The following is an 11,817-nucleotide window of genomic DNA, read 5'->3' as shown; positions in this document are numbered from 1 at the left end:
TGCTCAGGATTTCAATTCCTGATCCAGTTTTGGGAGGCTGTTTGTTTCCAGGAATTTATCAATTTCTTCAAAACTTTCCAGTTTGTGTGCATGGAGATATGGAGATATTCATAATAGTCTCTGGGGAGCTTTTCTCTTTCTTTCTTTCTTTCCTTTCTTTTTCTTTCTTTCTTTTCTTTTTTCTTTCTTCTTTCTCTCTCTCTTTTTTTAAGAGACAGGGTCTTGCTCTGTTGCCCAGGCTAGAGTGCAATGGCATGACCTTGGCTCACGGCAGCCTTGATCTCCTGTGTTCAAGCGATCCTCTCACCTCAGCCTCCCAAGTAGCTAGGACTACAGGCATGCACCACCATGCCAAGCTAATTTTTGTAAATACATATATGTAGAGATGGGGCCTTATTTTGCTGCCCAGGCTTGTCTTGAACTCCTGGGCTCAAGTGATCCTCCTGTCTCAGTCTCCCAAAGCACTGGAATTACAGGTGTGAGCCAACATGTCCACCTGAATCCTTTGTATTTTTGTAACACAGACACATTGAAAAAGATCGTGTCATGTCATAAATTCTGAAACCTGACATTAAACAAATGCATGCATGTGCACACAGACACATAGGCTTAAATTCCTGGGACTTAAATAGTATTTTGGGAAGAACAAGTAAAACGAAGCAAGCCTACCTTGGGCTACCACTCATTAGCCATATGAACTTGGGCAAGTTCTTAACCTGCCTTTGTCTCTGCTTATCTGTAAAGTCAGGATAATCACAGCCTCTACCTTGTAGGGTTGTTGAGAGGATTAAATGAGTTTACTGTAAGTAAAGCACTTAGAACTATGCCTTGCATATGTAAGCAACATAGAAGGGCTTGCTATCATTAGCATGCAAGCTCTCCCTGCCTTTATTCTGTGGATGTAATTGATGCACACATTTAATTTCAATCAAAGTGCTTGGATACAGCCATATAGACCACTGTTAGGGTTTTTCTACATCTTAGGAATTAACATTGTCAACAAGACATTTAAGATATTTTAGTAGGATTACACATTTGCATCTGGGAATTGCAGGGGCAAATATCTTCGCTAAATTAAAAAATCTTGAACTGCTTTGAAGAATTCATTCCACAAAAGAACCATCTTCATCTGAAGAATGTTCAGGTCACCGAAGCTCATTATTGGCTGCTGCAAGCCCCTAATAGACGGGCTATCACTGTGGAGCTCAACCATCAAATTGTCTCAGAAAACACACTCTATTATTTTACAATTTTCTCTACATCTCCATCCCAGCCTACCTGCAATTGTTGCAAATTTTAAATTCCAAATTCCTGTGTCAGTTCACTGTATTAGTAGTATTGGAGTATGACAGGTTGGTTTTTCTTTTGTTTTTAAAAATAATTATTAAACATTGAGGCAAAATTTATATAACATCAAATTAACCATTTTATTCATTTTCATTTTTTAATTTTTAAAGTAAGATTTTTATTTTTTTGAGACAGGGTCTCGCTCTGTCACCCAGGCTGGGGTGCAGTGGCATGATCTCAGTCCACTGCAACCTCTGCCCCCTGGGTTCAAGCAATTCTCCTGCCTCAGCCTCCTGAGTAGCTGGGATTACAGGCGCCTGCCGCCACATCCCACTAATTTTTGTATTTTTAGTACAGACAGGGTTTCACCCTGTTGGCCAGGCTGGTCTTGAATTCCTGACCTCAAAGTGATCTGCCTGCCTCAGCCTCCCAAAGTGCTGGGGTTACAGGCATGAGCTACTGCACCAGCAAAAGTATGAATTTTTAATTTGCGATATTCCAGTTTTAAAATATTGGCAGTAATTACATTTTTATTTAATTTCTTGGAACTCTGAAGGCTGACCCTGTTTAGATAAAATAGATATGTCTTTGGGCATTATCTCTCTTTTAATATTTAGGTGGTACAAATGCAGGTTTTTTACATGTCTATATCGCATAGTGCAAATTACTCATTTCATTTAATTATTATTTTTTTTATTTTTTGAGAGATGGAGTCTTACTTTGTCTCCCAGGCTGGCATGCAGTGGCATGATCTCAGTAACCTCTGCTTCCCAGGTTCAAGCGATTCTTCTGACACAGCTTCCCAAGTAGCTGGGATTACAGGCAACTGTCACCACACCCAGCTAATTTTTTTTTTTTTTTTTTTTGTAGAGATGGGGTTTCATTATATATTAGCCAGGCTGATCTTGAACTCCTGACCTCAGGTGATCCGCCTGCCTCGGCCTCCCAAAGTGCTGAGATTACAGGTGTGAGCCACTGTGCCCAGGCAACAAGTTACTCATTTAAACTGAACGATTCAGGGGCATTTAGTATTTTCACAATGTGGTGCAGCCACCACCTCTACTGAGAATGGAGAAATTTAACACAGAATTCAGAAGCAGCCTTGTAGCTCCTGGAGTCCTTGGCTTATACACTGTCCAGCGTCGGGCTGGGAGCCCTCGGTGGGGGTGGGTGGGTCTCTTCTTTTTGGTCTGCTCACTCTGAGTCCTCGGTGTTGGAGGCAGGGCCTGCTGGGAGGCGCCTGGCTCATGACCCAGTGGATTTCGCATGAATGGATTAGTGCCATCCCCTTGGCACTGTCCAGCTCCTGCTCTGGCCATGTGATGCACCTTCTCCCCCTTTGCCTGCTCACGTCATTCAGACAAGCTGGGACACAGGAGCAGTCAGGAGGACAGAGGGGTCTGCTGAAGCTGGCCCGGTGGGGGTCACGGTCGGATTTGCCACAAAGGAGCGTTCCAAAGGCGGGTTAAGTGAGTTCCTGTAGTTCATTCAGCTGATGGAAGGCAGAAGGAACTCACCATGGTTTTAAGTTTCCTGGAGGCTCCTTAGAGGCCAAGCAGATGCCAGCATCACGCTTCCTGTATGGGCTGTGAGCCAATTAGACCTCTTTTCTTTATAAATTACCCAGTCTCAGGTATTTCTTTATAGCAGTGTGAGAATAGACTAATACACCAGACATGTTCTGTTGAGAAAGAGGAGAGGTGAAGACTGGGAAAGAACAGACACAACCTAGCACTGGGGGTGAGATGGTTAATTTTATGTGTCAACTTGACTGGGCCACATTGCCCAGATACTTGGTCAAACATTATTCTGTTTCTGTGAGGCTGGTTTTTGGGTGTGATTTACACTGAGATGGGTGGATTTTAGGAAAGCAGATTTCCCCTCATAATGTGGGTGGGCCTCATCCCATCAGTTGAATGCCTGAATAGGACAGAGACTGAACTCCCCTGAGCAAGAGGAAATTCTCCAGCAGATGGATGGCCTTTGGACAACACACAAGGCTGCCAAGAATATCAGGCACAGCAGAGAGAGACCCTTCTCTCCTCTCCCTGCCCACCTCCGTGTAGACTCCCATCTTCCACAAAGACATAGATATGAAAAACTTTACTTTTTAAAAATTTTATTTTCAGATGATTCTAGATTCATAGGAAGTTGCAAGACTAGTGCATAGAGGTTCCCTCTACCATTTACTCAGTTTCCCCTGGTAAAATCTTGCACAACTATAGCACAATATCAAAACCAGAGATATTGACATTGTATAATCTACAGACTTACTCAGGCTTCAGCAGTCTCAGGTGCACTCGTGTGTGTGTGTGTGTGTGTGTGTGTTGCTTAGTTCTATGCAATCTTATCACACTTGTAGGTTTGTATATCCAGTGCCACAGTCAAGATACACAACATTTCATCAATTCAGAGATCTTCATGCAAATACGCTTTGATAGCTTCACTCATCTTCCCTCCCTTCCTTCTCCCTGGCAAACGCTACTCTTGTTTCTATAATTTTGTTATTTAGAGAATGGTATACAAACAGAATCCTGCAGTAGGTAACCTTCTGGGATTGGTTATCTCCCTCAGCGTGATAACCTTGAGATGCATTCAAGTTGCTGCACATGTCGATGGTTTGTTCTTTTTTAATGCTGTGTGGTAGTCCACGGGTTCAATGTGCTACAGTTTGTTTAACCACTTACCCACTGAAGAACATTTCAGTTGTTTCAGATTTGGGGCTATTACAAATAAAGCTCCTATAAATATTTATGAACAGGAGAGGTGCATTGGCTCACACCTGTAATCCAGTACTTTGGGAGGCCAAGGGAGGAGGATTGCTTGCGTCCAGGAGTTTGAGATCAGCCTGGGCAACAGAGGGAGACCTCATCTCTACAAATAACAAAAATGTTAGCCAGGGATGGTGACATGTGCATGTGGTCCTAGCTACTTGGGAGGCTGAGGTGGGAGGATTACTTGAACCTTGGAGGTCAAGGCTGCAGTGAGCTGTGATTGCACCACTGCACTCCAGACTGGGGCAACAGAGCAAGACCCTGTTTCAGAGAGAAAAAAAATTAAATACAAGTTTTTATGTTGACCTGTTTTTATTTCTCTGGAATAAATGCCTAGAACTGGGATACCTGGGTCATATAGTAAGCATACGTTTAATTTTTAGGATTTTTTTCTTAAAGAAGCTACCAAATGATTTTCCAAAATGGCTGTGCCATTTTACATTTCCACTCTCAATTCTGAGAGATCCAGCTTTTTGTAGCCTCGCCAGCTTTTGCTATTGTCACTGCTTTTTATTTTAGTGGTTCTAACAGGTGTGTCGTGATGTTTTCATTGTGGTTTGCATTTGCATTTCCCTAACAGCTAAGAAGGTTCACCATCTTTCCATGTCTTTATTTGCCATCTGCCTATCTCCTCTGGTGAAATATCTGTTACCGTCTGTTGCCTATTTACTAATCAGACGGTTTATTTACAGTTGAATTTAGAGAGTTCTTTATAGTTTCTAGATAGGTGTCTTTTGTTAGATACATGGTTGAAAATATTTTCTTCCAGTTTGTAGCTTATGTTTTCGTCCTCTTGGCAGGGACTTTTATAAGCAAAAGTTTTAGATTTTGGTGAAGTCTGATTCATTGATTGTTTTCTTCTGTGGACTGCTTTTGGCCTCATGCCTGTGGACTCTAGACAAGCCCTCACTCCTGATGGAGAAGGAAGGAGCTCAGGTTCCCCTAGGTGACCAAGGAGGTGGAATGGGGTACAGAAAAGCCGCAGTTCTGGAGAGGTCTTGCAGGTGGACAGGGATAATCCTTATAACTGGGGGCCAGATGGGCACCTGAGTCACTGTGTAGAGTCCAGCACAGAGGCACACATGGTTCTAAACCAGATGTGATGGCGCACAGACCAGCGTGAACAGATTGTATTGGTCAGCTCAGCCTTCTATAACAAAACACCACAGACCCATGGCTTAAACTATAGACATTTCTGTCTCACAGTTTTGGCGGCTGGAAGTCCAAGATCAAGGCCCCAGCTAATTTTGCTCCTGGTGAGGGCTCTCTTCCAGGCTGGCAGTCAGCAGCCCTCTCTCGGTGGTAGGGGAATGGGCGAGGGAACAAAGAGAGTCAGAGACAGAGAGAGTGAGAATGACAGAGAGAAAGTGTGTGGACAAGAGAAAGAGAAAGTAAGTGAGAGAGAGAGAGAGACAGAGAGAGCGATCGAGCTCTTTGGTCCTCTCTTCCTCTTCTTATTAGGATGCTCATCCTATCATGAGGTCTCCGTCCCCCTGACCTCATCTAAACCTAATCACCTTCCCAAAGCCCCACCTCCTAACACCATCACAGTGGGGGTTAGAGCTTCAACATAGCAATTTGAGGAGGACACAAATATTCAGCCCATAACACAGGTGATGACAAGACCAGTGACTCCTCTCTCACCCCCAACCTATTCCCTGATGACTTCATGAAACTTAGAACCAACCCAATGGATAGGTGGGAAGGTGAGGAACCCTGAATTGACTAAGAAAGCAACACTTTGACTTTTGAGAAAACCCGTAGTGATGGTTTATCATGCACTGGCAAGAGTAAATTTTGTTCCGCTCAAGGGAATGCGAACTCTGTATGCAAATAACTCTGAGATATACGGGGAAAAAAGATTACATCTTTTGTTCAACAAGTCTGTTCCTGGGAGATGCAACCCTGCCACATATATTGTGTGAGAAGAGGCTTTCCTCCCCGCCCGCCGGGCAACCTGCCCATCGGCACCACCTGAAGAACCCGATGATGCCTCGTTGTCAGGGCTTGCTATCTCTCAGCATCAGCCACAAAACCAGCACTGCCTGACTTTAGCCAAAACCCTTCCAAAGACATGCCTGCTGCCTTTGGCAAAAACCCTCTGGAGATGCCCCAGCATCTGTCTGACACACCTGGCACTCTTCAGGGAGAAAACACACCCTGGGGATTAGCTTCATGGTTTTCTGGCTTCTCTGTCTTCATGCCACAGAGTCAAAGAAAGCACGAGGGTGGGGGCCTAGCGTGGGGTGTGGAGGCAGGTGGAGCGGAAGCTCTGGCTCACTCCACAGCATTAGCACACCCTCTGTTCTATCCCTGGTCTGCTGTGATCCCAGGTCAAAGCCCAGAAAACTAGGATGCAACTTGTTGCTCTCGGCATCTTTCCCAAAGAAATAAAAATGATTCTCGAATTTGGGCTAAGATTTTTTTTTTTCAGTATTTAAGTATTTCTGTAGAAACAAATCATTGCTTAACTGGTAAATATTTCTTCAGAACTGTTTGCCTGGCAGCAAATTACACATTAATTCAGAACAGCAAAGATGAAGGCAAATGCTGGCTTGTGTGTGTGTGTGTGTGTGTGTGCACTTTTAGGAAGTAAGGCAAAATTAATGCTAATTGTGCCTTTTGATGACTTCAGGAATATAATAAACATATTACTAAATATTATAAACCTTAAAATTTTTCAAGGGATAAATATCTTTAGTGTGTCTGGAGGATGGTTGTCCCAGTTTTTGAGAGCAGGTTTTTCAAAACGGGAAGATCCTTGTAGAGGCGAGCCTTTGGGATAGAAAAATAGAGATGACGAAGGGGAAATGCATGGATTGGAACTTGCTTCTTCTGCCACACAGAATTCAAGACCATGGGAACTCAGTATCCTAAGAAAAGATTAAGCATCGATACAGTATTACATTGAGTGTCTGAAATTCAGTTGCCTTTTTCCAGTTTTTGTAATTACAATTCCCACAAGTTGAATAAATAAAAAAGAGAGATGATTGTGTCCTGACATGTTTTTGGCAATGGAGGAGTCAATATTCTGCCGCTGTTTAAAAATACTCCCCTTTAGAGAGGGACACACTAGGTCTAAGGCTGCGCATCCAGCCAATGCCTGTGCAGGCCAGTGTTGCAGGAATTTCAAAGGAAATCACAACAGGAAAAGCACACTAAGTAAACTAAGTCTGAGTCTACTATACTAACTAAGTTTTCTTTATTCATTCAACAAACAGTTCCCAAGCTTAGGTACATGCTGAATGTGGACAAAGTACATAAAGGTGAAAAGAAGACAGAGCTGCCCTCCTCTGGGTCTTGGTTTAGTGAGAGACAGACACATAGACACAGAGCTGGGTGCTCTGTTGAAGGCACGAGCGGCATTTATCAACTTGATGAAATCTGGAACACACCCTGGAGGAGGTGACATTTGCAGGGTAGGGTGGGGAGGCAGAGGCAGACATTCTAGAAAAGAGAACAATCCATGCAAAGCAAGGGGCAAGAAGGAATGCGGGTGCTGAGGAAACCAGAAGGAGTTGAGCATGGCTGGCGTGTGTGTGTGTGTGTGTGTGTGTGTGTGTGCGCGCGCGCGCACGCGCACATGAGCCCAGGAGGGGTGGTTAGAAGAGGGGAGTGCAGGTCCCTCCCACTGTGAGCCACTGAGGTTTGTATCTACCCAGCAAACCCAAGAGAGATAAAGTCCTCAATAAGAGAGATCTGAGGGGTCAGGTGTTCCCCTCCTCCCCCTCCCCCTCCTCCCCCTCCCCCTCCTCCCCCTCCCCCTCCTCCCCCTCCTCCTTCTCTCCCTCCTCCTCCTCCTCTTCCTCCTCCACCTCCTCCTCCTCCTCCTCCACCTCCTCCTCCTTCTCCTCCACCTCCCCTTCCTCCACCACCTCCTCCTCCTCCTTTTCTTTCTCCTCTCCTTCCTTCTCCTCCTTCTCCTCCTTTCGTTCCTCCTCCTCCTTCTCTTCTTTTGGCTGTAGTTGTAAATAATTTATTAACCCTGAATACGTAGTACATTCACTGTGGTCAAAAATAATCAAATATTAAAATAACACAGTAAATATATAATACAGTAAAACAACAAAAGCAAACCCATCCCTTTCTGAGATCAGATCTGTCCTGTTCCCATCCTCTCACCACCTCATCCCCACAAATACTTTCCTTCGTGGTTTATGTTTCCTAGAATTTCTTTATGCAAAACATGTAAGCAAATATGAATATGCTTTCTTATTTTCTCTCTCTTTTACACTAAATGCAGCCTGCACTTTGCTCTTTCTTTCCTAATTACATGACACCTGCTATCTTTCTGTAGCTAGACACAGAAGGCTTCCTTATTCTTTCTCACAGCTTCATAGTACCACATTGTATCTAATGGGACTTCATAGTAACACACTGTATCTAATTTGACTTCATAGTACCACAATGTATCTAACCAGACTTCATAGTTACACATTGTATCTAACCATAGTAGCACATTGTATCTAACCAGGCTCCTGTTAATGAACCTTCGGGTTGTTTCCAATCTCTGGATATTACGAACAAATTCATGCTGTAATGTGTAATGTTGTACCCACACCTTTCTGTAGGTGAGCAGGTTCATTTGTATGACGAATTCTCCAAAGTGGGTTTCTTGGATCAAACAGTAGATGCTGGTGCAGAATTGATGAGATCACTGCCTGAGGCTTGCGTTCCTTTGGCGTTTCATATTAGGCATATTGCATAATCATATAGAGTTCTTGACATATATGACTATGGACAGGTGTCCCAGCCAGGATGAATAGTGGATAGAGAGCCCACAGCACTGATGTCACTTAAAAAGCACTCGTGTTCAACTACTCACTGGATAGTATTGGTGGTGGCAGCCAGCTTGGGTAACAGAAACAGTAATCGTTGTTACAAGTTGCATGTGTATGTTACTATAGTTGTGGGATGTGTGAGCAGGATTTCTGTATTATCAAGAAGGTTTCTTTTCCTTCCTTCCTTATTTTCTCTGTTTCTCTTTCTTTTCCTCCCATTCCCCCCTCCCCTTCCTTCCTGTCTGCCTGCCTCCTTCCCTCCTACCCTCCTTCCTGCTTTTCCTTCCCTCTTTCTCTTTCTTTCCCTCCCTCTCTTTTTTCCTTTTTTCCCTCCCTCCCTCCCTTCCTTCCTTCCTTTTTCTTTCTTGATGGGAGTCTTGCTATGTTGCTCAGGCTGGTTTTGAACTCCAAATCAGAGTCTAATTTGGGTCCCAAATCTGCAAGTGAATAATTAAAATATAGTAAGCATTACGCTCTGTGAACCTTGATGAGTTCAGCAATCACCAATCATAAATTACAAACTGCATTCTCTATTTCTTCCTTCACAAATCTCTGGACAAAACTCAATGCTTGGTGAAGCAGATGAAAAGGGGGTATGACTAGACTCCTGGCAGCTGTAACTGGGCTTCAGAGAAATTATCGAATCAAAGTCAAAAGGAACCCAGTTCCTCCCTAGTAGTCCCTCTAATCAAGAAAATTTAAAAAAAGCCAAGTTTGTAAAAAACTGTAGCAAGTCTACACAGTTGTCAGGGGGCCAAGAAACACACAAGGCCAGATAAGTAGATAAAAAAGGTGCAGAGCAAGGAGGAGGAGAAAGAGCTGGCCCAGAATAGAACAACGGCCTTTCAGAGGCTCAGAGGCGAGGATGGGAGCAGGGAGGAGGTGGAGGCCACAGGACTAGGCTGTGACTTGACTCTAACTATGGGGTGTCAGGGTGTAAAATCAAGGGAGAGGTTTACAAGAAAACAAACCCACAGCCTGCTTCCAACTCTTTAATCTCTTCGAGTCACGGTGGTGGTTGTTTTGAGACAGAGTTTCGCTCTCATTGCCCAGGTTGGAGTGCAGTGGCAAGATCTCGGCTCACTGCAGTCTCTGCCTCCCGGGTTCAAGCAATTATCTGCCCTCAGCCTCCGGTGTAGCTGGGATTACAGGCAAGCGCCACCACACCTGGCAAATTTTGTATTTTTAGTAGAGATGAGGTTTCTCCATATTGGTCAGCCTGGTCTCAAACTCCCGACCTTAGGTGATCTGCCCGCTTCGGCCTCCCAAAGTGCTGGGATTACAGGCATGAGCCACCATGCCTGGCCCTAAGTCAAGGTTGTTTTGACTCTGCTTTTGGGCCCATCCATTGGTAGTCTCCAGTGGGAGACCAGGATAAAGGGATAACTCTCACAAGTGTGATTAGATAATTCTGGAATACTTCAGTCCATCATTCAGTTGCTTGTGGGAATCATTTCCTAGAAATGGCATGGACAGAGCAGCATCTCTGGCCCAGGAGGAACAGCTCCTGTTCATTCTTGGACTCTGAGTCCCTTGTCGCTGAGCTCTGCACCTAGATCCTGTCTGTGAACACTGGGGCCCTTCCCTGCCATTTGTCACTCATGGCGTGTGGTGCTGTGAATGAACTGAGCTCTACATCCTGCAGGGCCTTTTCTAGCCTTGAGGTCTTATGTGTTCAGTAACTGGAAATTCAGCTCCTCCTGGAAGTAAAATGAGAAGTGGACTGAAAGAACAAATGTGTATGAGGACACCTTGGCCCTTATTCAAATATGTCCCCTTTTTTGGGGTGGGTTGATTTTTTTCAGCCGTATTTATAAGGCTGATATAAATCATTGCCTATACTTGTTGACAGTCTTGGAACACTTTCACTGGGTCTTATTTTTTATCACACCTATCTAGTTTTTAAAGGTCATCATACAGATACACAGGTGTCACATAGAATACTGAACTATTGCAGCTTGAGAATAATAGGAAGTTCAGAAGCTCTCTCAAGTCATATAGCTAGGCAGCAGTCAAGTTTGCACTATAGCCCAGCCCTGCCTGCCTGGCACAGCCTGGCTCTACCCTCCACACTCATTCCTCCCATCTACTAATCCCATTCATCAAAAGGCCGTTAACTGCTAACAATATATTTAGTACAGTGCTAGAAGTTGGGTGAGATGCTTGTCCTCAAAAACTGATCCAATTGGAGAAAATGGCCTTATATTAAACAAACAACACATTAGCACCACAGCCTAGAGTAGAATCAGAGGGCCCTCCCAGGTGAAGAAAATAAAACTGATTTTTCTCAACATCGGACTGCTGTAAATCCAGATAATATGACTCTGGGGAAAAAAATATCAGATATAAAGGCAAAAATAGCCTAATATGACCCCTTTCAGCATTTCAAGAGAAAGGGATGGTAGGGAAGGAAAGACAGTGGATGAAGGAAAGACAATGAGACCATGGAGTCTCTGTTCTGTTGCAATCATGGGATTGAAATAATGGCCGCTGTGTGGTTCCCTGTTTCAAGTAATCTGGCTTTGTCCACTTCAACTTCTGGTTCACAAATAGTTACTTTCCTCTCGAGGAAAAAATAGGCAAATCCTGATTCCAGAAGATTTGAAATGATCTTTCTTGGTTCCAAACAAGGACAGGACGGGCACACAATTTGTTTGCTGCCAGGCTTGTCAGTGGTTTTGCTGTGGAAACCTCGCTGGACCAACGACTATCGTTTCTTGTTGGTTGCGTGCTTTGCAGTCAGTGGTTAGGCTATTAAAGTATTGACTGCTAATTACAATAATTTTCCTTTCATTTATTTCACAGTAGCAGGTGTTTGTTTTTAACCTCTCCTAATTCGTTAAACAAACAGCATTTCAGCAAGAATAAATATTTTCGAGGATCTCACCACAAACTAACCTACCCACTGTTTTAATTTTTCTTTTCTTTTCTTTTTTTTTGAGATGGAGTCTCGCTCTGTCGCCCAGGCTGGAGTT

The sequence above is a fragment of the Aotus nancymaae genome, unplaced genomic scaffold, assembly GCF_030222135.1.
Source record: "Aotus nancymaae isolate 86718 unplaced genomic scaffold, 86718_ANA_hifiasm-v0.15.2.pri h1tg000083l, whole genome shotgun sequence".
NCBI lineage: Eukaryota > Metazoa > Chordata > Mammalia > Primates > Aotidae > Aotus > Aotus nancymaae.
The sequence above is the reverse complement of the archived record's forward strand: the minus strand, read 5'-3'. Positions refer to the sequence as shown.